At 36.3% G+C, this 8,185-nt stretch overlaps 1 pseudogene; it reads left to right on the plus strand.

Moving 5' to 3' along the window:
* The first annotated feature begins 668 nt into the window (after positions 1 to 668).
* On the plus strand, positions 669 to 4,710 carry LOC107699821 (guanylyl cyclase-activating protein 3-like; annotated as a pseudogene).
* The last annotated feature ends 3,475 nt before the right edge of the window (positions 4,711 to 8,185 follow it).

The raw sequence follows: 8,185 nt of genomic DNA on the forward strand, positions 1-8,185 counted from the left end.
TGAGCGTTTTGGGTAGTTGTTAGGGTGTTCATACGCAGTTGCTAAGGTGTGTTATTTTTAGCATGTTACTATGTGGTTACTAAGGTGTTCTAAATGTTTCCTAAGGAGTTTCTAGAGTGTTCTGGGTGGTTGCATAGTGGAACAATCAAATTAATTACTTTTTAACCATTGACTTATAGACTTTCAATGCAAAGTTTCATTACTTGAGTATTTTTAATTTAGCAGCTATATTTGGCCCCTTGATACAGTTTGAATATCTTGATACAGTCTTAATCATTTCTTAAAATATCCTCCGCCTACTTTTGTTCCACACTGAACTTTTGTGGACTCAAATACAGCCTCCTCTAAAGGGTTTCCCTTGACGACAACTCACCATCCTCAGAAATCCCGCAAACAAAGTCACGCTGGGCGGGGTTTACTCAGAGAAGCCAGGAATATTTAAGCTTATTGGCCAGATCATGACCTCTCCATGGAAAGTGATTGATCATTCTACACTAAGCCCTGTCAGACAAGGTCAGGAAGTTCAGGATCACGGCAAATCATGACCTATCCTACCAAGGGGGAGGGTTAAGTCCATCTGGAGACTTTCCCATTTGTCTCTTTGACGACCATAGATGTCCTTTAGTTCTAGGAAGGTTTCAACAGTTATCCAATTAAAGGGTTATCTCTCCTTTTAGTTGCCTAGTCTATAGGGCTTTAGACTTTGTGCCGTCATCAGCAGTCAATCCTGGCTTGGAGCGGCAAACTCATCACAACTCATACTCAATAAACTGCAGCTACTGTTGGACTTCTGGATTTGACAAACCAATTCTACATTTCATTTAGAAAGAGGTTCTCTGAGGAGTTATGGGTGCCCACGGATCCAACATGGATGAAGTTTTGGCTGAGGACATGCATCACTGGTACAACAAGTTCATGAGGGAATCGCCATCAGGTCTCATCACACTCTTTGAACTCAAGACCATGCTACAGATGCAGGGGATGACTGAGGAAGCCAGCGGCTATGTGGACCAAGTCTTCTACACTTTTGACATGGATGGGGTGAGACAAATGTGTGACTGGAACATTTAGGTTTCTTATATAGATTGGTCATTCAGTTGACACCAAAATCTCTTGTGCATGAAAGAATATATTTTTGAATCTATTATAGGCTATCAAATTAATTATATGAATAATTAATCAAATCACAGATAATTGCACGTATCAATATTACAAATTTAGATAAAAGATATTATTGTGGCAGATTAATAAATAATTTTTGTCCAGTGAAAACTGAGCTTTTTGAAGACCCTCTCCCAAGTGGATACATTTTTGAAAATAGAATGGTATTGTTGTGCTTGGTGTGAACGGGGTCTAAAACGTTTTGAGCTTGTCGAAAATGCATTCAACTGGATTATGCTAGTAGTGTGGATGCTCATGCATTCGAACAGCCACTAAAGTCTCTGCTGACTGAGCTAATTCTTAAACATTACGATGTTCATTTCTGTTCATTTATTAACCGTCAAAATTAGAATGTTAAATTACATTTAAATTAATTTACAAATAATTTTATAATTTTATAAAATTACAAATTTAAATTACAATGGATAAGTGTATGCGACCCATTGTCTGCTGTCTCGGTATCATCTCAGTGAGCTTTTATTAAGTTTTATGCATACACAGTAATGCGATTTAGCATTTTCAGACATGTCAGTGTGGACAAGCTGCTTTTTTAAAACTCTTGAAAACTCTTGAAAGGCCAAAGTATACTTCAGTTTTTATGCGTACAGTGCATGTGACAAATTTCATAGACACATAGTCAGATTTTTCTAAGCACTTGTACAATGAATGGTCAGCTTTCACATGTGCCATCTTTTTTATTATATTATATAATAATTCTTATTATATAGTTGTATATTTTTTTCTTTAATTCTAATTTTTATTTCTTTATTTATTTTTTACCTCAGGATGGCTACATATAGATTTTGTAGAATACATCGCAGCCGTAAGTCTGCTACTGAAAGGAGAGATAAACCAGAAACTGAAGTGGTACTTCAAACTCTTTGATCAGGATGGAAACGGCAAGATTGACAGAGATGAAATGGAGACCATATTCAAAGTAAAGTATCCATTTTTTCCTGTATTCAGTGATCTGTTTGTTCTGGTGTACAACCACTAGTTCAGACTAGAGTTCTGTTTTGATGTTGCACTCATGCAATGAAGCAAATGCACACCTTTTTGAGGTGCAAGTTAGAGAAAGAACTTAACGAAGACAAAATATAACTGCACTCCTAATCTTCTTTTCTTCATAAAAAGAAGCTTAAGTGAGAGTGCAGTTATATTTTGTCAATAACATCACATAAAAGCAAAGGGTTTCAGTTACTGATGCCATTGTAGAAATGCACTATTCACAGTTAGCCATGATTTGTTTATTCTCCAAGCAATCCCAACATGGAAGCCTCCATGACAGGGGTAGGCAAGTTTGGTCCTAGAGAGCCGCAGTCCTGCAGAGTTCAGTTCCAACCCTAATCAAACACACCTGAACAAGCTAATCAATGTCTTCAGGATTACTAGGCAGGTGAGTTTTCTCTGCAGGACTGTGACTCTCTAGGACCGAACTTGGCTACCCCTGCTCCCTGAGGTGACCCGCCCCATGTAAAATAAAACATTTGTTATCAAACTTCTGATATGACTGCAGTCCTCTTCTCATGAAGCTCTACATCATTAAAAAAATGTTAAACATACTATTATTTCTTTATTTCAGTAGTCTTTAAATAGACTACTGTAGTCTAGGAAAGTAGTCTTTACGGAAAGTAATTTGTATTTAATCCTAACCTAAATCCATGATGGTCGTTTGCTGAGCCCCCTCATTTTCAAAATGCAGTTTCTATCCTATTACACCTGTCCATGGGACAGAATTATTCAGAGAGTTTTGTACTTCTGTATTGTTTAAATTTGACAAAATTGGCCACGTCACTGTATATGCGTTGATCACTTGCAAAAAGGGATGTTTATTTTTATATTTTGGATTAATTTTTTATTTTAAGTTTTCCTATTTTTTTGCCATTATATATGTGTATTCCAACTTTCCAAGTCAGTGATTTTATAGCCACAGAATGTTTATATGATAGAAGAATTTGATCTCATTAACAACTTCTGAAGCCACACAACAAATGTTGGTTCAGAGGGGAAGGAAATTAGACTGTGGCAATTAGACTGTGGCAATGTGACATGTCATGTTAGTAAAAGACAAATCATTAATATTTTTCATCTTTGCCCAGGCCATCCAGGACATTACCCGTAGTTATGACATTCCTCCTGATGATATTGTGTCTCTGATCTATGAGAGGATTGATGTCAATAATGAAGGTGAGAGATGCTAGATCATATTAACCTACAGCATAATTTGTCAACTGGAATATTTCATTTGAAACAATTTACATAACAATAATTTCTCTCATGTCTACTGTGGTGTTTAGTGTCCTTTCATTTTCAAGGTCACAATTGAGTTGCACTCTACAAGTCAACCATTAACAAGGGCCAAGGTTAAAATTTCTTTATAGAACTAGGATAAGAACAAGGCTATGGACTAAAATAAATATTTATTACAGCATCTATACACAGAGAACAAACTCCAGTGGTACAATGTCTGGGTCAGTCAGTCTAGGTCAATATAACCAGTTAAAGTTTGGAATCATATTGTGCATGTCTGGGTAATGCTTTTCTTTTCTTTTTCCCCCTAAAGAAAACCAAGTATTTCATGACCGTTAAAATTGTTGTTTTATGACAATTTAATCCTAACCCTCAGTTCTCATTACTGTAAATAATGTCATTATCATTTCCATAATGTACTGTAATTACAGTACAACAAATTCTACCATTACATATCATAATAGGTTGTTTTTTACACATTATTGAGAATGAGGTTTTCTTCATTACAAATGTTTTAAAAAATGTAAAACATAAAATCATATTTTTTATTAAAAACATAATAGCCTATATTTATCCGTACAATATTATATGTGTACATTTTAATTTATTATATTTTACACTGTATGATCTTACGTTTTTTCTTTTAATTTTGTGTTGAAATCTGACCTTGGGAAGGATTCACCCTTAAAATTGAATGCCTATTCTTTGGCAGGTGAGTTGACATTGGAGGAGTTCATCACAGGGGCTAAAGAACATCCTGATATCATGGAGATGCTCACCAAGATGATGGACCTCACCCATGTCCTGGAGATCATAGTCAATGGGCAGAAAAAGAAGGAGTGACTGCCAATGTTTGATGCATTGCACAATAAAAGGATCCCATCCTGATTAAAGATCAACTCTGTGGCTTAAAAGCATAAAACAGACTCAGCAGAGGGTGTAACCTGCTAGCGGCATCTCAGAGGTGGACACGAGTGATCATCATCTGTGATTGTCTTTCATACACTTTGTCTTTGTTTCTGTGCCTCCAGATATCCAGTTAGCAGAGCTCTCTTACCCTTCTACTTTTAAGTGAATCACCTCTACAAGTCTGAAAATGTCATTGTCGCAGGCAGAAATGACACATGAGGAGATTAATCCATTGTTTAATGGATCATTTGTCCTATTTGCTGGGGTGTGAAGCATGTTCTTAGCAATGGATGTGCTCTATGATCCGCTGCATTTACAGTGACCCTAAAATGTATATGGACACTTAAGCCTCAATTAAAATGTATCAATGTCTTTGCATTAACAAATTATCAAAATGACATGCATTTTTAAATGTGACTTACTTTATAGTAAGTCAAATGTCCAAATACCGTTTAGTGGACACTGTGTAAGGAGGGGCCAGTGTTATAAATAGTTGTACAGTTTTTCTATTGATGTATGTAACCTTCATTCTGACTTTTGACATTTTGTGCTAAATTATTTAGATAGCTCTACAGTTCTAACTTGTAACCATTGCCTTACATAAATAAATCCAGTATGCTGCACATTTTTTATTAAAAACATAATAGCCTATATTTATCCGTACAATATTATATGTGTACATTTTAATTTATTATATTTTACACTGTATGATCTTACGTTTTTTCTTTTAATTTTGTGTTGAAATCTGACCTTGGGAAGGATTCACCCTTAAAATTGAATGCCTATTCTTTGGCAGGTGAGTTGACATTGGAGGAGTTCATCACAGGGGCTAAAGAACATCCTGATATCATGGAGATGCTCACCAAGATGATGGACCTCACCCATGTCCTGGAGATCATAGTCAATGGGCAGAAAAAGAAGGAGTGACTGCCAATGTTTGATGCATTGCACAATAAAAGGATCCCATCCTGATTAAAGATCAACTCTGTGGCTTAAAAGCATAAAACAGACTCAGCAGAGGGTGTAACCTGCTAGCGGCATCTCAGAGGTGGACACGAGTGATCATCATCTGTGATTGTCTTTCATACACTTTGTCTTTGTTTCTGTGCCTCCAGATATCCAGTTAGCAGAGCTCTCTTACCCTTCTACTTTTAAGTGAATCACCTCTACAAGTCTGAAAATGTCATTGTCGCAGGCAGAAATGACACATGAGGAGATTAATCCATTGTTTAATGGATCATTTGTCCTATTTGCTGGGGTGTGAAGCATGTTCTTAGCAATGGATGTGCTCTATGATCCGCTGCATTTACAGTGACCCTAAAATGTATATGGACACTTAAGCCTCAATTAAAATGTATCAATGTCTTTGCATTAACAAATTATCAAAATGACAGGCATTTTTAAATGTGACTTACTTTATAGTAAGTCAAATGTCCAAATACCGTTTAGTGGACACTGTGTAAGGAGGGGCCAGTGTTATAAATAGTTGTACAGTTTTTCTATTGATGTATGTAACCTTCATTCTGACTTTTGACATTTTGTATGCTAATATTTCCACATAGTGACGTAGATATGTGGGGGCGTGTTAGAACGAGCCGTTTTAGGTAGGCGTGGTTAACTCTTAACTTTTATAAAGAATATCTCTTTGGATTTGAGACTTTAGTCTTTGCAACTTTACAGATCTTCTTTATGCACCAAGAGCTTGTAACACTCCAAAGAGAAAGGAAAACTTGAAATCGCATCATATGACCCCTTTAAGTAGCCACAAAGGAACCAATGACATTAATACACCAGTGAGAGGCAGCAGTGCACTAATATGTTGCTAATTTACAACAAAACAACAGTAGAAGAAGAAGACGAAGCAAAAGAGTTTTTGAGGCGGGCCAATTCTTAATAGACTTTTCACTCATTTACTCCACTTCTGCAGTTCTCTTTCTTTAGTTGCATTCACTTGTTTGCCAAAGTCGTCTTGAATGTTGAATTGTCAATACAACTGAAAAATGTGAGAGAACATCACATAACATCACAAAACCTAAAGTTTGTTTTTGTTTGAACTCACCATTATAGTGATTAGTGCTCTCTTTTGTTGGGCACTTGGAACTTCATTTATATTATTATAATTTTCTTCCTATTGATGCAACATGAAATCACAGTTATTTAGTTTCAAAGAAAGGGAAGTAAAAATAGGTTACTTTTAGAAGGTGACCTAACTTTTAATTAAATCATTAGCTAGCGTCTGTTTCACGTTGATTAACAATCTTTTTATAATTTTATTGTTATTCATAAACACCTTGTGAAACTTTTATTTGGGTTGATATAATCCTTTAATATTTGTGGCAATATATATACTAATTAGATTTTACAGTGTACAGGGTGCATTAAGACCTCACTGGGCCCTGACTTACTGCAGCCCCCCCCCCACCAACTTCAATACCACAAAAAAAAAATAAAAATAATAATAGCATAAGTAAAAACAAACTTACTGAAGACAAGTAAACAGTCACAAATTACAACAGAACAAAGATACAAAAGAAATCAACTTGTCCTAAATGTACAAATAGACTGAATAGTCTTCACTGTATAAATTCAATATACATTAATTCTTATTTATTTTACAAAAGTGATTCAGTCAAGGACAGTGAATGAATTTCTTTCTGATGTTTGATTTACATTATTGACACAAATGGCAATAGTAGCTATATTAGGCGTCTTTAGAGGAATAGTTCACACAAAAATGAAAATTCTGTTGTTATTCTAAACCTGAATGAGTTTACTTATGCTGTTGAATGCAAAAGAATATATTTGGAACAATACTGGTAACCAAACAGTTGCTGGGCCCCCATGACCATGACCATAGTAAGAATAAATAAATAAATACATACATTATTGTATATAGTCAATGGGGACCAGAAACCTTCTGGTTACTTACATTCTTCAAAATAATTTATTTTATGTTGGAAAGTACAAATAAATACATACAGGTTTATAACAACCTGAGGCTGAGTAAATGATGACAGTATTTTAATTTTTGGGTGAACTATCCCTTTAAGATCTCATCATATAATGCCAGGATCCAGGCCGGATTGGCTAATCGGGAGCACTGGGAGAATACTCAGTGGGCCGGTCTGTTGGCTGCGAGGGCCAGTGCTGTCATGCCACTGGATTGAAATATGGATGCAGTCCCTAGGCTGCCTGCACTCACAGCAGCCCCACTCTTTTTATTTATTATTTTATCGTAGCCCCAATCTTTTTATTTATTATTTTCTTGCAGCCCCACTCACAGAGTGCAGCAGGTTAACAATGACGTAATTATCTTTTGACTCCCCCAACAGCGGCACCTTTCTCAAAAAAAAAAAAAGAGCCAGTTGCAACCCTAATGATGACGTAATTATCTTTTGACTCCCCTGACAGCGGCACCTTGCTCAAAAAAACAAACAAGCAAAAAAGAAAACCTCAGTTGTTGGAGATATGCAAGCAAAAAATAAGAGATAAAAATGGATAATAGAAAGCGCAAATGCGGTGCTGAAAAGGCCATAAAAAAGACAGCTCTAGAAACTGACGCGGCCAAATGTACTAAGCTGAGTACCTTTTCTTTAAAACCAGCGAGAGTACAACAAATGAAGATGATGAGACGGCCGGTAAGCTAACATTAAGCTAGTCAGGAGCAGTGCAAGAAGCTAGCGGCCGTGCAAACCAACGTTGTCTGCAAACCATGGTTCATGTTTAGGTATCAAACTTTTCTTGTACCTCTTCAGCAGCAGCAGCCTCTAGTCCAGTTTGCTGCTAACGGTGAAGAGGCAGGCCCAGTAATGTTACCAAGCGTCATGAGCCCAACACACCAGAATGGGCAGGTAGGATTGTCATT

Source organism: Sinocyclocheilus anshuiensis, unplaced genomic scaffold (genome assembly GCF_001515605.1).
Source record: "Sinocyclocheilus anshuiensis isolate Anshui unplaced genomic scaffold, SAMN03320099.WGS_v1.1 scaffold194, whole genome shotgun sequence".
Taxonomy (NCBI): Eukaryota; Metazoa; Chordata; class Actinopteri; order Cypriniformes; family Cyprinidae; genus Sinocyclocheilus; species Sinocyclocheilus anshuiensis.